Source organism: Bufo bufo, chromosome 5 (genome assembly GCF_905171765.1).
Source record: "Bufo bufo chromosome 5, aBufBuf1.1, whole genome shotgun sequence".
Classification (NCBI taxonomy): Eukaryota; Metazoa; Chordata; class Amphibia; order Anura; family Bufonidae; genus Bufo; species Bufo bufo.
Genome location: NC_053393.1, coordinates 447,164,125 through 447,190,324, shown reverse-complemented (window position 1 = coordinate 447,190,324; position 26,200 = coordinate 447,164,125). Strand labels below are relative to the sequence as shown.

The 26,200-nt window shown below is 44.7% G+C and overlaps 1 protein-coding gene across 3 annotated transcripts in view; it reads right to left on the bottom strand.

The window, feature by feature from the left end:
* OSBPL3 (oxysterol binding protein like 3) overlaps positions 1 to 19,371 on the bottom strand; it is a 254,094-nt gene extending 234,723 nt beyond the window's left edge. The window contains exon 1 of one of the 3 annotated variants that reach the window (XM_040433631.1): positions 19,079 to 19,371. The gene's annotated coding sequence lies outside the window, so the exon portion shown is untranslated. The remainder of the gene's footprint in view (positions 1 to 19,078) is intronic. The other 2 variants (XM_040433629.1, XM_040433633.1) reach the window with 2 other exon arrangements.
* Between the last annotated feature and the right edge of the window lie 6,829 nt (positions 19,372 to 26,200).

The following is a 26,200-nucleotide window of genomic DNA, read 5'->3' as shown; positions in this document are numbered from 1 at the left end:
TAGTAAGAGCCTTGTATTAACTTTCTCTATATGATAAAGGGGTAGTGTCACTTTAATTGCATTTAAATTAATCATGGCACTGTTCCGTCTCTGTTAAAATGTCACTATGACAACAAAGTGAATATCGTAAAATCAAACCCTTTTTTAAAGCATACAATTTAACTGAAGTGCCCCAAAATTACAACTTGCACTGCATAAAATAAGGAAATATCAGATTATGGTTTTCGAAATGCAGATAAAAAAAAAAAAAAAAAAAAACCATCCTTAACAGGGGTCGTCTAAGAATAAGTAGTTTTTACTAATGTCCGCAGAGTGCCTTAGTAAGAAATTCATAATTACCTGCTCTCCGCCACTCCGGTCCATCTCAATGGCGCTGAGTCTACAATACCACAAAATACCACAGTAAGAATTCTGGAATGTCTGCAATCTGAAGCTTCCAGGAAGCCCATATTTCTCATGCTCTTTTCAGCGAGTGCCTGTAAATGTATGAAAACGGATGTGCACATTGCTGGACTAGACAAACCATAGAGCAGGTGGTCCTCCAGCTGTTGCTAAACTACTACTTCCATCATGCCTGGACAGCCTACAGTTATCAAGGCATGCTGGGAGTTGTAGCTTTGCAACAGCAAAGTTTGACATCCCTGCGTTAGAGGTCACATGGACAACGCACCTAGAAACCTGCTGCTGGTGCCTATGGGTGCGTTCACACGTAGCAGCTGAGGTGCAGCTCTAACCATCACTACCGAGTCTAAAAAACACCGGCAGTTTTACTGCATTTTCTGAGGTCGTTTTGACGCGGATTAAACTGCATATCAACCACGGTGTGTGAATGCACGCAAATTTTTAGGTTCTTCTATTTTTGGGATTTTTTACGTTTTACACCCCCTTCCCAGAGATCCAATATTTATCATCATCTATCCTGTGGATGACCCCTTTAAATTTGCTGTGAATAAACTGATTCTTAAGGCAAATTGACAGTTTTTTGACACTGGATTTGACAATCCGCGTGGAAAAATGCCTCAAATCTGTCATCAATTGTTTTTACTGGGGGACAGTGACCGCCATGGTGAAAGAAAACCAGTCTCGAGACCATGGCGGGTGGCCACACACTGAAGGAGGCTAATGAACATGCAGACTCACAACCTATGACTAAGGCTACTTTCACATTAACGTTTCTATTTTCCGGTATTGAGATCAGTCATAGGGTCTCAATACCGGAGAAGGAAGGAAAAAAAAAAAAAAAAAAAAAAAAAAAAAAGCTTCCGCTTTGTCCCCATTTATTGTTAATGGGGACAAAACATAACTGAACAGAATGGAACACTCCAAAATGCATTCTGTTTCGTTCTCATACCAGAGAGCATGCTGCGGTTTGCTTGCCGCCCTGGGATGCGGACCAAGATGGATCCATCATGACCCACAAGGCAAGTCAATGGGGACGGATCCGTTTTCTGACAATAGAAAATGGATCTGTCCCCCATTAACTTTCAATGGAGTTCATGACAGATCCGTCTTGGCTATGTTAAAGATAATACATCCAGATCCGTTCATAACGGATGCAGACGGTTGTATTATCAGTAACGGAAGCGTTTTTGCTGAACCCTGCCGGACCCAGCAAAAACACTAGTGTGAAAGTAGCCTAAAACCCAAGGTTCAGCCTAGACATTCTTCCACAGGCCAAAATTTGCAAATTTGGCCGATTTCTTTTGTCCGTGTAAACTAGATCCAAAGCATCACCAGGTTTTATAAAATGACTTTACTAGGAGGGGTGTATATTCTTTATATATTATGAACTTAATGTGACCTTCTCTAAAAATTTTAATGCACGTGTTCCACTGTTCAATGTTTCAGTACTTTTTTTTTTTTTTAACAACTTGCTATTCTCTAACAAGAAGCTTAATGGCAAAATCACAACAGGTATTTGATCCGTGAATCGCCCAATAAGTTTCCTGGTTCATTTAGAATTGGTATTTAAACAGTCCTTCTCATCATGCTGTTCATATTTTGACATCATGAGACCAAGACGACACCTAACAATTGATCAACAGTACCTCGCCATTGCCAGGCTTCAAGCACAAGCAGGATGTTCTCAGACGGAAGGGGCCACTGAGCTTAGAGCATCATCAGCAGGTTGTAAGGCTACTTTCACACTAGCGTTTTTGCTGGATCCGGCAGTGTTCCGCAAAAACGCTTCCGTTACTGATAATACAACCGTCTGCATCTATTATGAACAGATCCGGTTGTATTATCTTTAACATTGCCAAGACGGATCAGTCATGAACTCCATTGAAAGTCAGATCAGTTTTCTATTGTGGCAGAGAAAAAGGATCTGTTCCCATTGACTTGATTTGGGGGTCATGCCGAATCCGTCTTGCTCCGCATCCCAGGACGGAAAGCAAAATACAACATGTTGCGGTTTGCTCTCTGGTATGGGAATGCATTTTGGAGCACTACGTTCTGTTATGTCCCCATTGACAATGAATGGGGACAAAACAAACTTTTTTTTCCAGTATTGAGCCCCTATGACTGATCTCAATACCAGAAAACTAAAACGCTAGTGTGAAACTAGCCTAACAGATATAGAAATACTGGAATAGTCACAGAAAGGCATAGAAGTGGACATCCTTTGGCCACATCCCACACTGATGACCGCTTCATTGTGAACAATGCCCTGCAGAACTGGATGATGAATGCCACACAACTCCAGGCACATTTGAGGGAGGTGATAGGCACCCAAATGTCTCGTCAGACCATTTGAAACCGTTTACATCAGGGTGGTCTGCGAGCAGGACGACCTGCAAGAGCACCTGACCACACCACCAGGCACAGGCGTCATCGTCTTGCATGGGCCAGGGAGTATCTACGCTGGAAAAGGGACCAGTGGGCCTCAGTGCTGTTCACTGATGAGTCGATTCACGCTGAGCAGAAATGATGGCCGCCAGCGATATTGGAGATGTCGAGGAGAGAACTATCCATCAGCCACTGTTGTCACCAGACGAGCTTTTGGTGGTGGTGATACAGTGTGGGCAGGTGTGTCTAGTCAATACAGAACTGCCCTACACTTTGTGAATGGTACAGTGACAAGCCCATACTACCCGAAGAACATCATTAATTCAGTTATTGTGCCTCTGCATGAACAACACAGGCCTAATTTCATCTTCATGGACGACAATGCCCCAGCGCATCAAGGTGGCATCATTAGGGAATGGCTCCTGGAGACTGGGGTACCTCAAATAGAGTGGCCTGCACTTTTAGACCTGAGTCCCATTGAAAACCTATGGAATCAGTCGAGTCGCCATGTAGAGGCTCGTAACTCTATGCTCCACAACCTCAGTGACCTAAGGGCCGCCCTTCAAGAAGAGTGGGATGCCATGCCTCAGCAGACAATAACAGCATAAGGCGTCGTTGTCAAGCTGTAATTGATGCTCAAGGCCACATACGTTTTTGAGACTGACATTTTTTGTGGAAGTATATCCACCACTGTTGTTGGCTTTTATTTCAATAATTTTTTGGAGAAATCATCATTGCATGCTTAAATGCCCTACTTTCATGATATAATATCACTGTACTGGGAACTTTTTAGGTTTTCCATAAATCACAAACAAAAATAAAACCGCAGCACTAGTCCAATAATCCTCCAGGCCGCAGGCTAAGCAGCTAAAAGATGATAAATATCCAAAAGATGAGGCAGCACTCCAGTAGATAGGTGAAAATAAATGATTGATCCCGCTGCAACGTTTCAACCGCTCAATGCAGTCTTTATCAAGAAAAAAAATAATTATATATATATATATATATATATATATATATATATATATATATATATATATTTTCACACATACATACATACAAACACTTATCTTTCTGATTTTGAGACAAAAAGGTAAGTGACAAACTGTAACGGTGACCCGGCAATGCTCCGTGCATACAGTCATAAATATTACATCTACTTTCCATCCATTAAGCGCTCACTAACCAATTCACCCTTCAGTCAGCAGTGAGGGAGGTGTTAGCAAGGCTTATGGGAAACTCGTGAAGAACCAAGAGAGGTTCACAAGAACATGTCATCCTTAATATTAACAAATAAGAGCCACGGCAGCCCAGAAAGGAGTGACGGTAAAATATTCATCACAGGTAACATAGCTCCGGTGGTTACAAAACGTTCTAAACTATGCAGAATTGATGGGATTATTGAGGAGGATCTGATTCCAGTTAAAGGAGAACTCAAGAAACCATGAAGTCTCCATCTAGAATGGAGCAATTTAGGCTACTTTCAGACTAGCGTTCAGAGAGGATCCGTCTGATGTCTGCACAGACGGATCCGCTCCTATAATGCAGACGTTTGGATCCGTTCAGAACGGATCCGTCTGCATTATAGTTTAGAAAAATTTCTAAGTCTGAAAGTTGTTCAGACGGATCCGTCCAGACTTTACATTGAAAGTCAATGGGGGACGGATCCGTTTGAAAATTGAGCCATATTGTGTCAACTTCAAACGGATCCGTCCCCATTGACTTACATTGTAAGTCTGGACGGATCCGTTTGCCTCCGCACGGCCAGGCGGACACCCGAACGCTGCAAGCAGCTGGAGGCTGAACGCTGCCAGACTGATGCATTCTGAGCAGATCCACGTCCACTCAGAATGCATTGGTAGCTGGACGGAAGCGTTCGGGGCCGCTTGTGAGACCCTTCAAACAGAGCTCACAAGCGGAGCCCCGAACGCTAGTGTGAAAGTAGCCTTAAGTCTCAAAATTCCCACAGACTTTCAGGTAACATCTACTGTTTTTACCACAAATAAAATAAACAAAAAATACAAAAATAAAAAAGGAAATAAAATGATGATGTTATACTTTCTCTTTCCCCAAACACAAATGAAGATATCTTCTCAATCTGTGCTCAGTAGTATCTGTGCAATTTTGATCTCGTTTTTACATTTACTCATTCAAGGGTTTTTGGTTGTCCGCATGCAATGTATTGTTGTTTATACTTACCTTTGTTTAATGGGACATTATTTTATTAATAATTGATTAAAAGTTAATTATTAAGTAGGTCAATTACAGTGAATCCCCAACAGTTTACCTAGAATATTCTCTGATTCTTCAGTGGATTTCTCTACTTGAATATGGGCCAGTAAACACTGATCATCGGCTTGCCAAGGCGTCTCCGGTCTTTTCTGAAAAAGACCTTGGGCCAGGGAATCAAATAGTTTAAAAGCTTTGTTTAAGGATCTATATTCCTGCTATAGGGAGAATATAAAATCCTGGTGGGAAACCCAATCCCTTGAAAACTACATTAAGGCACAAATTGTCCCCAAAGGCCTTAGACTTTAATAAACTCTGGCCGGGGTGAAAATGGGGATACGTCTGGGTTCAGCTCTGAACCCGGACAACCCCTTTAAGGCAAAAGATGGGGAACACAGAACCGGGGCGAGTACCCAGGAACATCACTCGGTAACATATGGAGACTCCTCACAATCATCCAGACATACTGCCGTCTGCCTCTTCCTCTGTTTTCTTGGAAATGGGGGGGGGAGGGGTCCCATACCATTTGCAGGACCGTCCCAGACAGAAATAGAAGCTGAGCACCCTTCGACCGGACAGATAATTCATCTATCTCAGAGGATCTTCTCTGACGTAGAAATGAGTGTACTATCTAAAGGCATCTCCTTTGTACCTACTACCAGATACAATGCTTTTAGCTGGATATATGACATTGAAGAAAGTGTAAAACTGGGAATCCCATTGGAAGAACTCCCGGTGGCCAGAATAATGGCAGGGCTACTGGAGGATAGGTGAGGGTCCCTTTACGAACCTTAAACCTAAAAGTAAAAAAAAAAAAAAAAAAAAAAAACTCTCCCAATGGATACCAACACCAGTGATTTATTCCAAGGGATTGTTACACAGGAACGGGAGAAATTACAAGAGAGGCCCCAATATATCCCCAATCTAAAGAAATGGGAGACTGAAGCCATGACTAGGATTGAATCCGACCCGAATATCATTATTAAACCATCTGATAATGGAGGTAACCTAGTTATCATGGACCATGACAAATCTAAACAAATGTGTGGTACGATACTACACAATAAGGAGTGCTACAGGAAATTCTTCAGAGATCCAACATTACTTTCACACTAGTGTTAAAGTTTTCCGGTATCGAGTTCCGTCCTAGGGGCTCAATACCGGGGGAAAAAAACGCATCAGTTTTATCCTAATGCATTCTGAATTGAAAGCAATCCCATTTAGTATGTATCAGGATGTCTTCCGTTCCGTCCCTTTTAAAGGTATTTGGCCGGAGAAAATACCGCAGCATGCTGCAGTATTTTCTCTGGCCAAAATTTCGGAACACTTGTCAGAATGCATTTACATTTATTAATGCCGGATTTGGTACCAAGTGTTCAGGAAATTTCTGCATTGACGGAGCCAGTTTTCTGGTCTGCACAGACCTTTAAAAATGTGAAAAAATAAAGAAATACCGGTTGACACCGGAGAGACGGATCCGGTATTTCAATGCATTTGTCAGCCGGATGCGGAAACAAATGATATCCGTTTGCATACGGATTTCTGGATCCGGCAGGCAGGTCTGGCAACGGAACTGCCTGCCAGAATCCAACAACGCCAGTGTGAAAGTACCCTTAGACTTCCTTTCTGAATTAGAGGGGCTACTTGTAAAAACTTTGGAGGACAATCTTATCTCCAGAGATGATTTTAGGTTTACAAAATATCTGCAAATTCCCACATTTTATGTGTTACCTAAAATCCACAAGGGTCTTACCCCCTTGAAGGGATGACCCATTGTGGCAGGAATAAGCCCTTTAACACAGAATGTGGGAATTTATATAGAGAAGGTTCTTAGAAGTTTTGTGACCGCTCTCCCTGGAACTGGAGAATACTGTGCCATCAGCCTCCCCGTCCAGGCCCTTTACAGTAACATCTCGCATGAGAAAGGGATACAAGCCATAGGGCATCTCCTCAAATCAAGGGGCACACAATAGAGCACATAAATCAATTTGTTCTCCAGTGAGTTGATTTTGTCCTCCTTCACAAATTTTATTTTTTTTTTTTACTTCTTCCACTAGCTCAGGGGGACTGCGATGGGCAGCCTCTGTGCCCGCGTACGCCAATCTGTCCCCTGTTGAGGGTAGTGCCTGGACACAGAGGATTGTATTCTGGGGCCACTTCAAAGACTATCTTCGTTTTGTGGAACGGCCCCAGAAACCTCTTTTTGGAATTGATTGATGAGCTAAAGGTCAATCCAATTGGCATGCATTTCACTTAGGTGGTCAGTAATGAGAGACTTGCCTTTCTGGATTTGAAAATTACCTTGACAGACGGTATCCTACACACAAAGACATTCAGAAAACCCACTGCGACGAACAACCTATTGAGGTGAGAGTCACAACCCACTAAGATTGAACCAGGCAATACCAAAAGGGCGGTACATGCGTATACAGTGAGATGTGAAAGTTTGGGCAACCTTGTTTATCGTCATGATTTTCCTGTATAAATCGTTGGTTGTTACGATAAAAAATGGCAGTTAAATATATCATATAGGAGACACACACAGTGATATCTGAGAAGTGAAATGAAGTTTATTGGATTTACAGAGAGTGTGCTATAATTGTTTAAACAAAATTAGGCAGGTGCATAAATTTGGGCACTGTTGTCATTTTATTGATTCCAAAACCTTTAGAACTAATTATTGGAACTCAAATTGGCTTGGTAAGCTCAATGACCCCTGACCTACATACACAGGTGAACCCTATGAGAAAGAGTATTTAAGGGGGTCAATTGTAAGTTTCCCTCCTCTTTTAATTTTCTCTGAAGAGTAGCAACATGGGGGTCTCAAAACAACTCTCAAATGACCTGAAGACAAAGATTGTTCACCATCATGGTTTGGGGGAAGGATACAGAAAGCTGTCTCAGAGATTTCAGCTGTCTGTTTCCACAGTTAGGAACATATTGAGGAAATGGAAGACCACAGGCTCAGTTCAAGTTAAGGCTCAAAGTGGCAGACCAAGAAAAATCTCGGACAGACAGAAGCGACGAATGATGATAACAGTCAGAGTCAGACCAGCACCAAAGACCTACAACATCATCTTGCTGCAGATGGAGTCACTGTGCATCGTTCAGCCATTCGGCGCACTTTACACAAGGAGATGCTGTATGCGAGAGTGATGCAGAGGAAGCCTTTTCTCCGCTTGAGGTGGGCTAAAGCACATTTGGACAAGCCAGCTTCATTTTGGAATAAGGTGCTGTGGACTGATGAAACTAAAATTGGAGTTATTTGGCCGTAACAAGGGGCGTTCTGCATGGAGGAAAAAGAACACAGCATTCCAAGAAAAACACCTGCTACCTACAGTAAAATATGGTGGTGGTTCCATCATGCTGTGGGGCTGTGTGGCCAGTGCAGGGACTGGGAATCTTGTCAAAGTTGAGGGACGCATGGATTCCACTCAGTATCAGCAGATTCTGGAGACCAATGTCCAGGAATCAGTGACAAAGCTGAAGCTGCGCCGGGGCTGGATCTTTCAACAAGACAACGACCCTAAACACTGCTCAAAATCCACTAAGGCATTTATGCAGAGGAACAAGTACAACGTTCTGGAATGGCCATCTCAGTCCCCAGACCTGAATCCAATTGAAAATCTGTGGTGTGACTTAGAGAGCTGTCCATGCTCGGAAGCCATCAAACCTGAATGAACTAAAGATGTTTTGTAAAGAGGAATGGTCCAAAATACCTTCAACCAGAATCCAGACTCTCATTGGAGCCTACAGGAAGCGTTTAGAGGCTGTAATTTCTGCAAAAGGAGGATCTACTAAATATTGATTTCATTTCTTTTTTGTGGTGCCCAAATTTATGCACCTGCCTAATTTTGTTTAAACAATTATAGCACACTTTCTGTAAATCCAATAAACTTCATTTCACTTCTCAAATATATCACTGTGTTTGTCTCCTATATGATATATTTAACTGACATTTTTTAATCGTAACAACCAACGATTTATACAGGAAAATCATGACGATTAACAAGGTTGCCCAAACTTTCGCATCCCACTGAACGTAGAAACTGCTCTAATCAGGGTGACTTCCTCTACCAAGCGCAAGATCTACAAAAACGATTCCTAGGGAGGGGATATCCCAAATCGGTCCTAAGCAGAGCCTTTAAATCTGCCCTGAATACGGACAGATTTGATCTATTAACCCCCAAAAATAGTGAACAGAAAGAGGAAACCAAGGTAACTCGAATAATTGGAACTTATGATACCTACCATGTTGAGGTACCAAATATTAGATCCAGATATTGGGGCCTTTTACGTTTGGACCCTGATGTTACAGAAATTGTGCCAGAGCACCCCACAATAACCTATAGGAGGGGGTGACCGTTTTGTCCATAGTCACTATAACCCCCCCCCCCCCCTGGACAGGGGATGTGGCTAGAATGGACTAGGTACTTTTAGGTGTGGGACGCGTATAGCTTGCCCATTTATAAAATCAGACCAAGACCTTTCAGAGCCATTCCTCCTGTAGAACATATACCATTAGAGACTTTGCAAATTGCAAAACCGCCAGAGTTATCCATCTTTGTGCCTGTACGTGCCCTCTACAGTACGTGGGAAAGACTAAGAGGGAATTGAGACAACAAATTGGGACCACTTTGGGGACATCAGAGATAGGAAAGATACCCCTATAGCTAGACACATACATAAATACACTGCTCAAAAAAATAAAGGGAACACAAAAATAACATCCTAGATATGAATTAATTAAATATTCTTCTGAAATACTTTGTTCCTTACATAGTTGAATGTGCTGACAACAAAATCACACAAAAATAAAAAAATGGAAATCCAATTTTTTAACCCATGGAGGTCTGGATTTGGAGTCACACTCAAAATTAAAGTGGAAAAACACACTACAGGCTGATCCAACTTTGATGTAATGTCCTTAAAACAAGTCAAAATGAGGCTCAGTAGTGTGTGTGGCCTCCACGTGCCTGTATGACCTCCCTACAACGCCTGTGCATGCTCCTGATGAGGTGGCGGACGGTCTCCTGAGGGATCTCCTCCCAGACCTGGACTAAAGCATCTGCCAACTCCTGGACAGTCTGTGGTGCAACGTGACGTTGGTGGATAGAGCGAGACATGATGTCCCAGATGTGCTCAATTGGATTCAGGTCTGGGGAACGGGCGGGCCAGTCCATAGCATCAATGCCTTCGTCTTGCAGGAACTGCTGACACACTCCAGCCACATGAGGTCTAGCATTGTCTTGCATTAGGAGGAACCCAGGGCCAACCACACCAGCATATGGTCTCACAAGGGGTCTGAGGATCTCATCTCAGTACCTAATGGCAGTCGGGCTACCTCTGGCGAGCACATGGAGGGCTGTGCGGCCCTCCAAAGAAATGCCACCCCACACCATTACTGACCCAATGCCAAACCGGTCATGCTGGAGGATGTTGCAGGCAGCAGAACATTCTCCACGGCATCTCCAGACTCTGTCACGTCTGTCACATGTGCTCAGTGTGAACTTGCTTTCATCTGTGAAGAGCACAGGGTGCCAGTGGCGAATTTGCCAATCTTGGTGTTCTCTGGCAAACGCCAAACGTCCTGCACGGTGGGTGGTTGCTCTCCTACGGCCTCCTCCACGTCTTCTGATGTACTGGCCTGTCTCCTGGTAGCGCCTCCATGCTCTGGACACTACGCTGACAGATACAGCAAACCTTCTTGCCACAGCTCGCATTGATGTGCCATCCTGGATAAGCTGCACTACCTGAGCCACTTGTGTGGGTTGTAGACTCCGTCTCATGCTACCACTAGAGTGAAAGCACCGCCAGCATTTAAAAGTGACCAAAACATCAGCCAGGAAGCATAGGAACTGAGAAGTGGTCTGTGGTCACCACCTGCAGAACCACTCCTTTATTGGGGGTGTCTTGCTAATTGCCTATAATTTCCACCTGTTGTCTATCCCATTTGCACAACAGCATGTGAAATTGATTGTCACTCAGTGTTGCTTCCTAAGTGGACAGTTTGATTTCACAGAAGTGTGATTGACTTGGAGTTACATTGTGTTGTTTAAGTGTTCCCTTTATTTTTTGGAGCAGTGTATTATGAGGGAAACCAAACCTCCTTAAAGGGGTTGTCCAGATCAAATTTAGTGTTCTCACTTAACAGCTCATTCAAGGTCCCTCCATATGTTTTTAGGTATTTTCGCCATTTCTACAGGGCTCCGACGGTCCCCCACGCACTGTTTACATCTATGTTTACCTATCTTCCTGCCGCACTGCCCTGTGGGTCCCAGCGCAGCGCGGCATCACGTGCTTTCAGATGACTATCTCCGCCATGACTCAGCTTCCCCCCCGAATCATATCCCGTCTCCTGCCGCACATATTGCCTCCTTCATTGAGAAGAAATCGCCCTGCCCAGTGACGTCACCGGACCGAAGGGGAGTGGCTTAGCGTGATCTGTTACCGCCCCTCCGAGCGCTCTGCATAATCATTGCGGCTGATGGGGACATCACCGGGCTCCCTGCGAAGCGGCTTCGCTCTGCAGAAAGGGACCCGGTACGTCACTGAATCTGAGAAAAGACTCACTTCCGGATGAGAATTTGTGCAATGAATACGGGGCATCAGAGAAGTGTGGGAAAGGTAGGACAGCCATGTATGTAATATTTATGTGCTTGTTAAACAATTGCACCAATGTCCCCAATCCCAGACAACCCCTTTAAAGTTCTGTGTGATTGAGGTGGTTCGTCCATCCCCAAAGGGTGGCGATTTAGACAAGCGAATACTCCAGAAGGAGGCAGAATGGATTTTTAGATTGAGGACGGTGAATCCTAATGGCCTCAATGAAACACGATTGTTTTTCGTGACTGAAGCTCAATACTTGTAATTCACCCTTTGAATCACAATAAGCCTTAGGCAGCCTTAGTTCTTTATACTCCCAGTAACATGTCAGGATTTGGTGTATCTGATCCAAATAGTCTAACACCACCTTTTATGTATCCTTATAGACTGGGGAATATTCTCTTTTGGAAGTTTTGTTATCAGCCATACTATTTGCTATACTCTGTTCCCATTTACATAGCCAGTGTGGGGTTTTCATGGTTTTATGCCCGCGAGTGACTACGTAACCTAACCTTATGCGCTTTGCAATAATGACATACATTAACTTAAATGGATCTTTATGTTCTATCTTAGCATTATTTGTTGACATCATTGTGGAGAACGCCATTATTTATCTCCATGGCAACGCGTTCAATACCTACACCAATAGAGATTGTGGCATCAGTCCACGTGATGACGGCAGACGTCGCTTGATTGTGCTTCTCGTCTGTCCTCTCGCCTCAAGTCTCGCGCATGCGCAGTCTGGTAGAACCCACTACCGTGATTGGCGGTGCCATCTTGCGCCTGCGCAGCGCGTTGGAACGCATGCTCTGACACTCTCACACGCGGCTGACTCACCCTGGCGCTAAAACCTAGGCTATTTAAAAAGGTAGATCATGACAGATGATTGGCCACCCTATCTACTGGCACATCTTTACAGGCTATTAAGCCTATTCTTATTGGACTCCCCTGATGAACCTATTTATTTTGAGATAGGGGAAACGAGTCGGGACCAAGCAGTGAACGCTGTATGGGATATCCATTTAGGAAGGGAGAGTTACTTACGAGGGACAGCCACCGATAAGTGGGGCCTTCCTTTTAGGGGCGATTACTCTGCTTTTAGGCAGGGACTATAAGAGTCGTTAGGGCAAGAATCCGATGCCTAGGCATATTCAAGTGAAGTGAACGCATTGCACCGGGCACTGAATCCGGACCCATTCATTTCCTTGGGGCTGTGCACATGAGCGGTGATTTTCACGCATCAATTGTGCGTTGCGTGAAGATCGCAGCATGCTCTATTTTGTGCGTTTTCCCCGCAACGCAGGCCCCATAGAAGTAAATGGGGCTGCGTGAAAATCGCAAGCATCCGCAAGCAAGTGCGGACGCGGTGCGATTTTCACACACGGTTGCTAGGTGACTATCGGGATGGAGACCCGATCATTATTATTTTCCCTTATAACATGGTTATAAAGGGAAAATAATAGCATTCTTAATACAGAATGCATAGTACAATAGGGCTGGAGGGGTTAAAAAAAATTAAAAAAAATTTAACTCCCCTTAATCCACTTGTTCGCACAGCCTGGCTTCTCTTCTGTCTTCTTTCTTCAGGACCTGGGTAAAGGACCTGTGGTGACATCACTGCACTCATCACATGGTCCGTCACATGATCTATCACCATGGTAAAAGATCATGTACAAGACGGGTTCTTTTTGCAGAACGGACATATGGATGCGAAAAACCATACGGATCGTCCATGTGCGTTCCGCATCCCTATGTGTCCATATTCTCCAAAAAGTTAGAATAGGTCTGCAAAAAGTGGACTGTGGAGCCATTTAGGCGACTAGGTCTGCTATAAAAAAAAAAAAAAAGAAGAAGAAAGAAACGGACTGCATCCGTATTTTGCGGATCTGCGGTTTTCGGACTGTAAAACGGACACAGTCATGTGCATGAGTCCTAGCATGAAAACGTGATTTAAACACTAGGGGGGATAATTTATCAAAGTGGTGTAAAGTAGAACTGGCTTAGTTGCCCATAGCAACCAGATTCCACCTTTCATTTCCCAAAGAAGCTGTTAAAAATGAAAGGTGCAATGGACAACTAAGGCTACTTTCACACTAGCGTTTTGGCTTTCCGTTTCTGAGATCTGTCATGGGCTCTCAGAAACGGTCCAAAATGGATCAGTTTTGCCCTAATGCATTCTGAATGGGAAAGGATCCGCTCAGAATTCATCAGTTTGCCTCCGTTCAGCCTCCATTCCGCTCTGGGGGTGGACACCAAAACGCTGCTTGAAGTGTTTTGCTGTCCGCCTGACGAAGCGGAGCCAAACGGATCCGTCCTGGTACACAATGTAAGTCAATGGGGACGGATCAGTTTTCTCTGACACAATAGAAAACTGATCCGTCCCCCATTGACTTGACTTTCAATGGTGTTGAAAACGGATTAGTCATGGCTATACAAGACATAATACAACCAGATCCGTTCATGACGGACGCATGCGGTTGTATTATTTTAACGGAAGCGTTTTTGCAGATCCTTGACGGATCCACAAAAAAACACTAGTGTGAAAGTAGCCTAAGCCAAGTTCTACTTCACAGCAGTTTAATAAATGACCCCCTAGGTAGTTTTCTGATCATATATTACCTTAAGGCCCCTTTCACACGGGAGAGTATTCCGTGCGGATGCGATGCGGGAGGTGAACGCATTGCACCCGCACTGAATCCTGACCCATTCATTTCTATGGGGCTGTGCACACGAGCGGTGATTTTCTCGCATCACTTGCACGTTGCGTGAAAATCGCAGCATGCTCCTCTGTGCGTTTTTCACGCAACGCAGGCCCCATAGAAATTAATGGGGTTGCGTGAAATCGCAAGCATCCACAAGCAAGTGCGGATGCGGTGCGATTTTCACGCACGGTTGCTAGGAGACGATCGGGATGGGGACCCGATCATTATTATTTTCCCTTAGAACATGGTTATAAGGGAAAATAATAGCATTCTGAATACAGAATGCATAGTAAAACAGCGCTGGAGGGGTTAAAAAAAAAAATATATATATATATTTTAACTCACCTTAATCCACTTGTTCACACAGCCGGCATCTCCTTCTGTCTTCATCTGTCAGCAATAGGACCTTTGATGACGTCAGTACGCTCATCACATGGTCCATCACCATGGTGATGGACCATGTGATGAACGCAGTGACGTCATCAAAAAGGTCCTATTGCTCACAGATGAAGACAGAAGAGATGCCAACTGCGAGAACAAGTGGATTAAGGAGAGTTTAAATATTTATTTTTTTAACCCCTCCAGCGCTATTTTACTATGCATTCTGTATTCAGAATGCTATTTTCCCTTATAACCATGTTATAAGGGAAAATAATACAGAACACCGATCCCAAGCCCGAACTTCTGTGAAGAAGTTCGGGTTTGGGTACCAAACACGCGTGATTTTTCTCACGCGAGTGCAAAACGCATTACAATGTTTTGCACTCGCGCGGAAAAATTGTGCATGTTCCCGCAACGCCCGTGTGAAAGAGGCCTAAAGGGAACGATTTGATACATATGTAAATTACCCTGAGATGAGTCCTGTACGTGAGATGATTTAGGGACAGGACTCATCTCAGGTTAATTTGCATATGTATCAAATAGGTTTTTTTTTACACAATAAAAGCACACAGAGCTATGGGGACTGGGTATTGTGGATGTGCTAGCGGCCATCTAGCAACTCATGTCCTCAGCTCTATGCACAAAATCCCGGTGATAGGTTCCCTTTAACGCCAATGATATAAAGGCCGGGCCCTAGATCTGGGGCCACAGTCTGCTCCGTCTCTGTATTCCCTCCTGGCCCTGACTTCTACGCCACAAATGCAGCTTTTCATGGTGGCAATTCCTCATCTCTTCATGAATGTCAGTCATCACTATACATAATTCATTTGGCCTGGAAATGTGAACATTTGGCTGACAGTAACCCTAGTGTGAACAGCCTCCAGCACATCGAGGCCTCTCGTTTCCCAGTAGGTGACTGCTGCCTTGTGCGGATGGAAGGAATACTACAAAGAAAGGCTGTGCAGCCGCGATCCGGAGCCAGCAAAGCATTTCCAGCATCACCGCTCTCATCTCTCCTGTGGACACCGGCCAAAAATAACCCCAGACCTTCTCCTGAAGTCACCCCATGACTGACTGCGTTATCTTCTATGGACACGGAGAGAGGATGATAATAAAACGGATGCTTCTGGTCTACGGTCAGGACGATCCGCGCTCCTGGACAGCTGTCGGCAAAAGCCAATCCATGGAAAGGGTTCTTTACCATTATTAACTAAATCAGCGCCAGAGCAAACAAAACAAAAGCGTCAATCAGAGGGGTTGTCTCATCACAAAAATGTATTCCCTATCCATTGGACCCCATTACAAGAACAGCTCATGTCCCACCGTATGATTGCAGGGATCTCAAGTCTCCCGGAGGTTCAGGGAGTCTCCCTCTATTAGATAGCGGCTCCCTGACACCCATGTGAGACAATATATCCCAAAGGTTTATCTCAGTCAGATAGCAGAGAGACAGAGAGATAAGAGAAGTGACAGATGACACAGAGTTTAGATTACAGGTTGAATTAACCCTTTAGCGTCAAATTGGCTTCTCAAGGAGATATCCATGTTAAAGGCATCCCTTCTTCGGTCTCATTCAGTAGCTATAGAACTATTGAGAGAGATGTATTTTTTTAAAATACATTTACACATTTAACCCTCCATTTTAATTATATTATTTACCCCAGTGTTAAATTCACCCCCCTGGATGCTTTAATCATATACATAAATGTGATAATTTGGGGCAGGGTGATGAGCCCCGTCCTCCACACCATAGAGCACAGTGTGCAGATACTGCATGTGTTTGGAAAATGTAATAAAAAGTCTGTGAAACAAAACAAAAAAGAAAACCTCCCTGAAATGAGTTTTTGCAGGTTGGGATGTCTGTGAATGGTGGTCACACATGCCCGCTGCCACTCTACTTAAAAGGGGTATTAGATGTTGGGGGCATATCACCTCAATGTCTGATGGGTGCGGGTGGCACCTCTGGGACCCACACCTATACTCAGAACGGAGCCCACAAAGTGCCGCACTGCTCATGCAGGGCTCTCCTCCATTCATTCCTATAGGAGTGAGAAAAGCTGTTCCCTCCGGCACTTTGGGGGTTCCGTTCTAAGGATAGGTGCAGGTCCACATTGGGGGCATATCCTAGTGATATAGACCCCAATGTCCAAGATGGGAATACCCCTTTAAGTCTATGGGACTGCTGGAGATACTATATACAAGTGCTTGGCCATCTCCAGCAGTCCCATAGAGGTGACTGGAGCGGTAACGCACATGCACAGAGGGGAACATAGAGCTGTCGGACCGCCACTGATCAGACACGTATCCCGTACCCACAGGACGCATGCACACAAACGCTCTTTGGGCCCGGATCCGAGCAACATTTTTAGCAACTCAGATGCGGACGCATTCACTTCAACGGAGCCGCAAAAGATGCAGACAGCCCTCCGTGTACTCTCCACATCCGTATACCTGGTTCATGAAAAAATAGATGTCCTATTCTTGTCCGTACCACAGACGAGGACAGGACTGACCTGTTGAGGGCCAGACCTTCTGTTCCCCAAAATGCAGAACGCAGGCGGCGAGAACCCGTGTTTTGCGGACCGGAAAACACACTACGGCCGTGTGCATGAGGACTAATAGGGTCATTTATCAAACTGGTGTCAAGTAGAACTGGCTTAGTAGCCCATAGCAACCAATCAGATTCCAGCTTTCATTTTCCAAAGGAGCTGTCCAAAATGAAAGGAGGAATCTGATCGGTTGCTATGGGCAACTAAGCCAGTAATACTTTACACCAGTTTTAGGGGGTCGTTTATCAGAGTTTGTCATGGGGAAACTTTTTTTTTTAACGCCAAAAGGTCCTTACAAACAATTAGGTCGCATTCACACAGTATTTCTTGTATACTGCACGTTGGTGAACCAGATTAACCAGATTCAGAAAACAAACCCTGTACAGGACACGTCGTGGGTCCCATTCACTCCAAAATGGGGGTTATGGAAAGAGCAGAGCACCAGCCTGCTCGGACGCTTCCCTATATCCAACCACCTAGGGCCGGCGAAATGGGACAACCCCTTTAATGTACTGTGAGGGGCGATTTCCACTGTCATATTATTAAAGGGGTTGTCTCACTTGGAACATAGGTGGCATATTGTTAGGACATGCCACCAACGTCACATAGGTGAGGGTCCCACCCATCTCTAGAACAAAGCTCCCAAAGAGAACAAGAGCGTACCGAGCCTGCGCTGCCACCCTCCATTCATTTCTATGGGGGCGTTGAAATAGCCAAGCAGCGCACTCGACTATTTTTGAAACTCCCATAGAAATGAAGGGAGAGCACAGCCCGCGCACAGCCACCATTCCATTCACTTCTACGAAACTGCCGGAAATGACAGAGCCAGTGCTCAGCTATTTTCCGCACTCCTATAGAAATGAATGGAGGGCAGCAGCACATGCGCAGTACGCTCTTGTTCTCTTTTGGAGCTTCGTTTTAGAGGTAGGTGCGGGCCCCACGCCTATCTGACATTGGTGGCATATCCTAGTGGAACGTTACCAATGTTCCAGGTGAGACAACCCTTTTTAAGGACACAAGCCACCCCTATAAGCGCAATTTAATTGTGTCACCATCCGGCAAATCCTAATTTTTTTACTCACCGAGAATAAACGATGAAGGAATAACCTCTTTTTTTGCCCTCTCACGTGGCGGTATGCATTTGCACAAAAATCTGCATCATAAATAGTTCCCCCATGTACACAAATCTGTCGAATCTAAAAATCTGCGCGTCTGTGTCCTGCTGCAGACATCCTGTTGCGTCGCAGTTTTTGTGAAGCCCAATTTCTCCATAGACTTTAATGGGAATCATAATCTGCATGAACCTAAAAATACCTGCGTGCAGATTTCAGTGCGGATTTTAGCGCCACACGTAAAAGGGGAGGACCCCGTCTCTATCGGCCAAACCATGCCAGTCCAATACACCCACCGCCAGCCTGTCACATCTAGTCGCCCTCCGCCATCAAACCTTAGACAAGGGTCTGCGGTGTCATCAGGATTGGTTAGGGACCTGGTGGTCACCGGGAAAAGGACTCTGCGGACAAGAACTTTCCTTTAAAAACTATGAAGATATAAGATCTAGGAAAAGTGTCCATTAGCTACCAATCCATGTGTGATGTGTCATGATGGAAGGATTGCTCAATAACTCCTCCAGGAAGCCTGCAGTTCCTCTGTTACAGCACTGCCAACCTATGCACATAGCACACAGCTCCAGAGGATGATCCCAGGGACCGAAACTAATAATCCGGCATCGCACAGACACAGCCCAGATCAGGTCCCCACCCGGAGAGGTCCTCAGGAGCCCCAGCTCTGCCATCGAGCTCCATCTAGTAATGATCGCCTTACCTGTCTGTCAGCCGGGGTCACGTAATCGCCTTTCTCCGCTGCCGAGTTAGAGCAGATGGAGGCTCTCGATCCCTGGGACACGGACGGCACACGGAGCTGTCACTGAACGGCACGCAGCTCCCGCACTTCGTGCGCACACTTCCCCGGTCCGCTGCACATTGAACTTCTTCCCTTCCCGGGGGGCGTGGTCTTCTAGAGATGACTGACACGCCCCATTTCCGACGCGTCACGTGGGTGCACCGGGTGGAGGCGCCGTGCAGGTGTAGCGACCGTGAGTTGATCTCGGAGGTCACGGGCTGTCCGCGGTCCTACGTGACACAGTGCGGAGGGGGAGAGGACGAGTCTGTGGTGGGTACACGTAAGACAGGGGTCACCTAGGGTGACGGCTAAGTGAAGCCACACCCAAAGGGGGGTGTGGTTCTGGGCGTGGCTTAATAAGGGGTGTGGTTGTGGGGCGCTGGCATAAAGTGGCTCCCATTCCCAATAATAATAATAATGTCCCCATTAGTGCCCTCCAGTATTAATAATGCCCCCATTAGTGCCCGAGCAATAGTAATGCCCCATTAGTGCCGCACAGAATTAATAATGCCCCCAGTAATATGAATGCCCTATTAGTGCCCCCAGTAATATTAATGCCTCCATTAGTGTCAGCCAGTATTAATAATGCGCCCATTTGCGCCCGCCAGAATTTATAGTGCCCCAGTAATAGTAATGCCCCCATTAGCACCTCCCAGAATTAATGATGATTAGTGCCCCCCAATAATATTAATTCCCCATTAGTGCCCCCCAGAAAGAGTAATGCCCCCATTGGTGTGCCCCAGACTCAGTAATGCCCCCTTTTCTGCTTCTAAAAAAAAACAAAAAAAAAACTTGCCCCATCTACTTGCCCGCGCCGCTGTGAGCACAGGACAGGACCTGCGCTCCAGGTGATGACGTCTCGCAGGTCCTGTCCTCCAGTCAGTAGCCAGCGTTCACCGTGGCGCAAGCAAATGGATGAGGTGAGTTTTTTTTTTTTCTAAACAAAAAGGACGGGGCGATCGGTAAAAGCTGTACTAATGAGCGCTCCACAATGGAAACGGCCACCAGTAACAGCCCGTACAGGAAAATACCGCCAATTATAATCGCCGCCATGGGCAATAAAATATGAAATACCAGCCAGGTGGCAGCCCTAGGGCCACCAGTCTGTGGTGGTAATACATAAGGCAGGGGCCACCAGTCTGTGGTGGTAATACATAAGGCAGGGGCCACCAGTCTGTGGTGGTAATACATAAGGCAGGGGCCACCAGTCTGTGGTGGTAATATATAAGGCAGGGGCCACCAGTCTGTGGTGGTAATATATAAGGCAGGGGCCACCAGTCTGTGGTGGTAATACATAAGGCAGGGGCCACCAGTCTGTGGTGGTAATACATAAGGCAGGGGCCACCAGTCTGTGGTGGTAATATATAAGGCAGGGGCCACCAGTCTGTGGTGGTGTAACACCCCAGAGTTGTGTTACTAAACACTTTAAGGGTCCATTCACACGTCCGTAAGTGTTTTGCGGATCCGCAAATTGCAGATCCGCAAAACACGGACACCTGCAATGTGCGATCTGCAATTTGCGGACCGCACATCACAGACACTATAATAGAAAATGCCTTTTCTGGTCCGCAATTGCGGACAAGAATAGGACATGTTCTATTTTATTCAGGAACTAAATTGCGGATCCCGAAAAAATGGATGCAGATCCCAAAAATGCAGATGCGGATCCAGGAAATGTGGATTTGCATCCGTTGCAGCCCCATTGAAAGTGAATGGGTCCGCAAATTGCGGAACGAATGCGGACCCAAATTACGGACGTGTAAATGGACCCTTACCCTGCTACAATCTGTTAAGAACCTTAACCTTGTCATCTCATGTAATTTCACATAATATCCTTGCAACTGTGCATTCTAAACCTTGTCAAATGTATAATTGCTGCAATTTTCATGTTCCCCAGAAGGTGGCAGCAATGTTCTGGCAAGGACTTAAGTTCAGTTTAGTGTTCCTAGGCTGGAATTGTTCATTCCAGTTTAGCTCCCCCCTCTGTGAGCAGAGTGGGTTGCGCCCACATCCTGCCTCATGGGTGGAGAATGAAGTTAGAGTCAGTGTGCCAGCCACCCCTGCTAGGGGAAGGCTGTGTGTGTAGGACCTCCCAGATATTGGGAATCAAGCCAGGATCTTGTCTCGGCTGAGACATTGATCATCAACCCCACCCTGAGCCCTTCAGCCTCAGCTGGAAGAAGCAAGCAGACAAACTCCAGAATTCCAGGAAGAAAGCATACCCTGTGAAGACAACTGTGAGTACCGTCCAGAGACCCCAGGAGAAGCCATATTCCTCCTCAGCTAGTCAGTCCCCATACAGCAGAAGATAGTGCAGAAGCCAAATTCCTGCCACATTACAGAGCTAACAAGCAGATGTCCTTTCCTGCAAAGCTCCAGGTACATGAGAGAGCAGAAGATAAATTCCTGTCAACCATTGCCAATACCTGCTGGGAATTAAGACTAATGCTGTATCTTGCTAGGATGAAAGTTCTAATCAGTAAAGGCAAGTTTGAACTTTACCAAAAGTCTGGATCTCAATTTCTGCTGCAAATTCCTCTATTACTCCTACTAGCACCACACTCATTTTATTGCAAGTGAGCCAGGATCCAGGAGTCCAGCCGTACCAAGGTAGGAGACACCGTTGACACCATTACCACTACCATACAGAGACATTACACCACTCTGGCATTCCTAACCTGGTCGTGAGTTACAACACCTTTAACCCCTTAGGGACACATGACGTACTGGTACGGCATGTTTCAGGAGTCCTTAAGGACACATGACGTACCGGTACGTCATGTGTTGTTCCGATCACTGGCGCCCGGCGGGTGGTGATCGGAACCATTGAGCAGGCAATGAACAAATCATTGAGCAGGCACCTGGGCTAAATGCGCGGGGGGTCCCGTGACCCCCCGTGTCGGCGATCGCCGCAAACCGCAGGTCAATTCAGACCTACGGTTTGCGGCTTTCTATAGTGCGGCGGCGGTGCCATCGGGTCCCCATGGGGCTGTGGGGGGGACCTGATGGCATGGAAGGCAGCGCAATGCCTTCCTGAGGCATTGTGCTGCTTTCCGGTGACGAGCCTGTGAGATCCAGCCCCCTGGATCTCACAGGCTGGAAGCTGTATGAGTAATACACACTGTATTACTCATACAGCCAATGCATTCCAATACAGAAGTATTGGAATGTATTGTAAAGGAATATACCCCCAAAAGTTCAAGTCCCAAAGTGGGACAAAAAATAAAGTGAAAAAAAAGTCGAAAAAATAAAGTTTTCCCCCCAAAAAATTAAAAGTTTCAAGTAAAAAACAAAAACGTAATTTTCCCCAACTAAAGTAAAAAAATAATTGGTAAAAATAGGGGGGGGGGGGAGTATACATTTTAGGTATCACCGCGTCTGTATCGACCGGCTCTATAAATATATCACATGACCTAATCCCTCAGATGAACACCGTAAAAAATAAACAAATAAAAACTGTGCTAAATCAAAAAAAAATTGTCACCTTACATCACAAAAAGTACAACAGTAAGCGATCAAAAAGGCGTTTGCCCACCAAAATAGTACCAATCTAACCGTCACCTCATCCCACAAAAAATGAGACCCTACCTAAGATAATCGCCCAAAAACTGAAAAAACTATGGCTCTCAGAATATGGAGACACTAAAACATGATATTTTTTTTTGTTTCAAAATTTTTATTATTGTGTAAAACTTACATAAATAAAAAAAAAGTGTACATATTAGGTATTGCCGCGTCCGTATCGACCGGCTCTATAAAAATATCACATGACCTAACCCCTCAGATGAACACCGTAAAAATGTAAAATAAAAACTGTGCTAAATAAACCATTTTTTGTCACCTTACATCACAAAAAGTGTAATAGCAAGCGATCAAAAAGTCACACGCACCCCAAAATAGTGCCAATAAAACGGTCATCTCATCCCGCAAAAATCATACCCTACCCAAGGTAATCGCTCAAAAATGGAAAAAATTATGGCTCTCAGACTATGGAAACACTAAAACATGATTTTTTTTGCTTCAAAAATGAAATCATTGTGTAAAACTTACATAAATTATCCGCATCCGTGACAACCTGGTCTATAAAAATATCACATGACCTAACCTGTCAGATGAATGTTGTAAATAACAAAAAATAAAAACGGTGCCAAAACAGCTATTTCTTGTTATCTTGCCTCACAAAAAGTGTAATATAGAGCAACCAAAAATCATATGTACTCTAAACTAGTGCGCGTCTTTTGAAGTTGAGCAGGAAGATTTGCTATCCACCTTGCACTGTTTAGTGCTGTGAAGATCGAACCTATACTAGGAGCAGTTCCAAACCCACACTTGACTAAACAGGTACTTATTATTACTATTTGATTTTACCCCATGTCTTTTATTCCTGCACTGATACCATACCTTTTCTTCTGATATATATATATATTTTTGAGGATCGAGGCAACCGATTCTTTTAGGTATCCAGCAGCGGCTCTGTGCACAGATGTACACAGAGAAAGGACTTACTTGATAGCGCAGATACAATTATTAACTTTTACATTTGTAAAATCAGTTTTGAATACCTTGAGGGGTGTAGTTTCTTAGATGGGGTCACTTTTATGGGGTTTCTACTCTAGGGGTGCATCAGGGGGGCTTCAAATGGGACATGGTGTCAAAAAAACCAGTCCAGCAAAATCTGTCTTCCAAAAACCATATGGCATTCCTTTCCTTCTGCGCCCTGCCGTGTGCCCGTACAGCAGTTTACGACCACATATGGGGTGTTTCTGTAAACTACAGAATCAGGGCCATAAATATTGAGTTTGGTTTTGCTGTTAACCCTTGCTTTGTAACTGGAAAAAAATTATTAAAATAGAAATTCTGCCAAAAAAGTGAAATTTTGCAATTGTATCTCTATTTTCCATTAATTCTTGTGGAACACCTATAGGGTTAACAACGTTTGTAAAATCAGTTTTGAATACCTTGAGGGGTGTAGTTTCTTAGATGGGGTCACTTTTATGGAGTTTCTACTCTAGGGGTGCATCAGGGGGCTTCGAATGGGACATGGTGTCAAAAAAACAGTCCAGCAAAATCTGTCTTCCAAAAACCATATTGCGTTCCTTTCCTTCTGCGCCCTGCCGTGTGCCCGTACAGCGGTTTACGACCACATATGGGGTGTTTCTGTAAACTACAGAATCAGGGCCATAAATATTGAGTTTGGTTTGTCTGTTAACCCTTGCTTTGTAACTGGAAAAAAATTAGTAAAATGGAAAATCTGCCAAAAAAGTGAAATTTTTAAAAGTTTGTAAAATCAGTTTTGAATACCTTGAGGGGTGTAGTTTATAGAATGGGGTCATTTTTGGGTGGTTTCTATTATGTAAGCCTCGCAAAGTGATTTCAGACCTGAACTGGTCCCTAAAAAATTGGGTTTTTGAAAATTTCTGAAAAATTTCAAGATTTGCTTCTAAACTTCTAAACCTTGTAACATCCCCAAAAAATAAAATATCATTCCCAAAATGATCCAAACATGAAGTAGTCATATGGGGAATGTAAAATAATAACTATTTTTGGAGGTATTACTATGTATTGTAGAAGTAGAGAAATTGAAACTTGGAAATTTGCTATTTTTTACAAATTTTTGGTAAATTTTTTTTTTTTTTTATAAATAAAAATGATTTTTTTTACTTCATTTTACCAGTGTCATGAAGTACAATATGTGACGAAAAAACTATCTCAGAATGGCCTGGATAAGTCAAAGCGTTTTAAAGTTATCAGCACTTAAAGTGACACTGGTCAGATTTGCAAAAAATGGCCTGGTCCTTAAGGTGAAATAGGGCTGAGTCCTTAAGGGGTTAAAGGGCCCTGCGACAGTACCCTGCGCACGCTGTAATTGGCGTCACAAACAAACTATAGACTATTATATCCCTATCCTGACCCACTGCATAATTGGCGTCAGTGTAACCGTACCACGGTCCTGCTCATTGCAGTGGTAATACATAAGGCAGGGGCCACCAGTCTGTGGTGGTAATACATAAGGCAAGGGCCACCAGTCTGTGGTGGTACTACATAAGGCAGGGGCCACCAGTCTGTGGTGGTACTACATAAGGCAGGGGCCACCAGTCTGTGGTGGTACTACATAAGGCAGGGGCCACCAGTCTGTGGTGGTACTACATAAGGCAGGGGCCACCAGTCTGTGGTGGTACTACATAAGGCAGGGGCCACCAGTCTGTGGTGGTAATACATAGGGGCCACGCGGTGATTTAACCCTTTGGAACAGGTCAGCTTTCTATTTTCCTCCCTGCCTTCATAGAACCGTTCTTTTTTACTTTTAGGGTCCATTCACACGTCCGTGTGTGTTTTGCGGAATTGCGGACCCGGAAGTGCGGATCTGCAATTCCGGATCCAGGCAGCACATCGTGCTGCCCCATAGAAATGAATGGGTCCGCAATTCCGTTCCGCAAAATGCGGAACGAAATTGCGGATGTGTGAATGGACCCTTACACTGCTGTATACAGGGGATAAGTTTATATCCTGGCAAAACCCAGTTTAAAGGGGTTTCCAGAGTGAAATATCGAGGGTTTATGTATCATCAGTATCTGATCGGGGGGGACGGAATGTAAAGTGACCCTGGAAAAAATAAAAGTGGCCCCATGTTGTAGTTGGGCCTGAATCAACAGTGGGGCCAACATGAGTGTTTATTTAAGTGGGTGGAGCCAGTGATACTATAGAGGGCAGTATATTGTGCTACATATCAGCAACAAATACCACAGCGCAGCATAAAATACTTCCTTAGCAGCACCAAATACCATAGTGCAGCAAAATATACTTTCCCAGCAGAACCAAATATAACAGTACAGCACAATATACTGCACCAGCAGAACCAAATGCCACACACAGTACAGCACAATATACTGCCCCAATAGCACCAAATACCATAGTGCAGCACAATATACTGCCCCAGCAGAACTAAGTACCACCATGCAGCACAGAATACCACAGCGCAGCACAATATACCACACCAGCAGAACCACATGCTACAGAGCAGCACAATATACCGCCCCAGCAGAA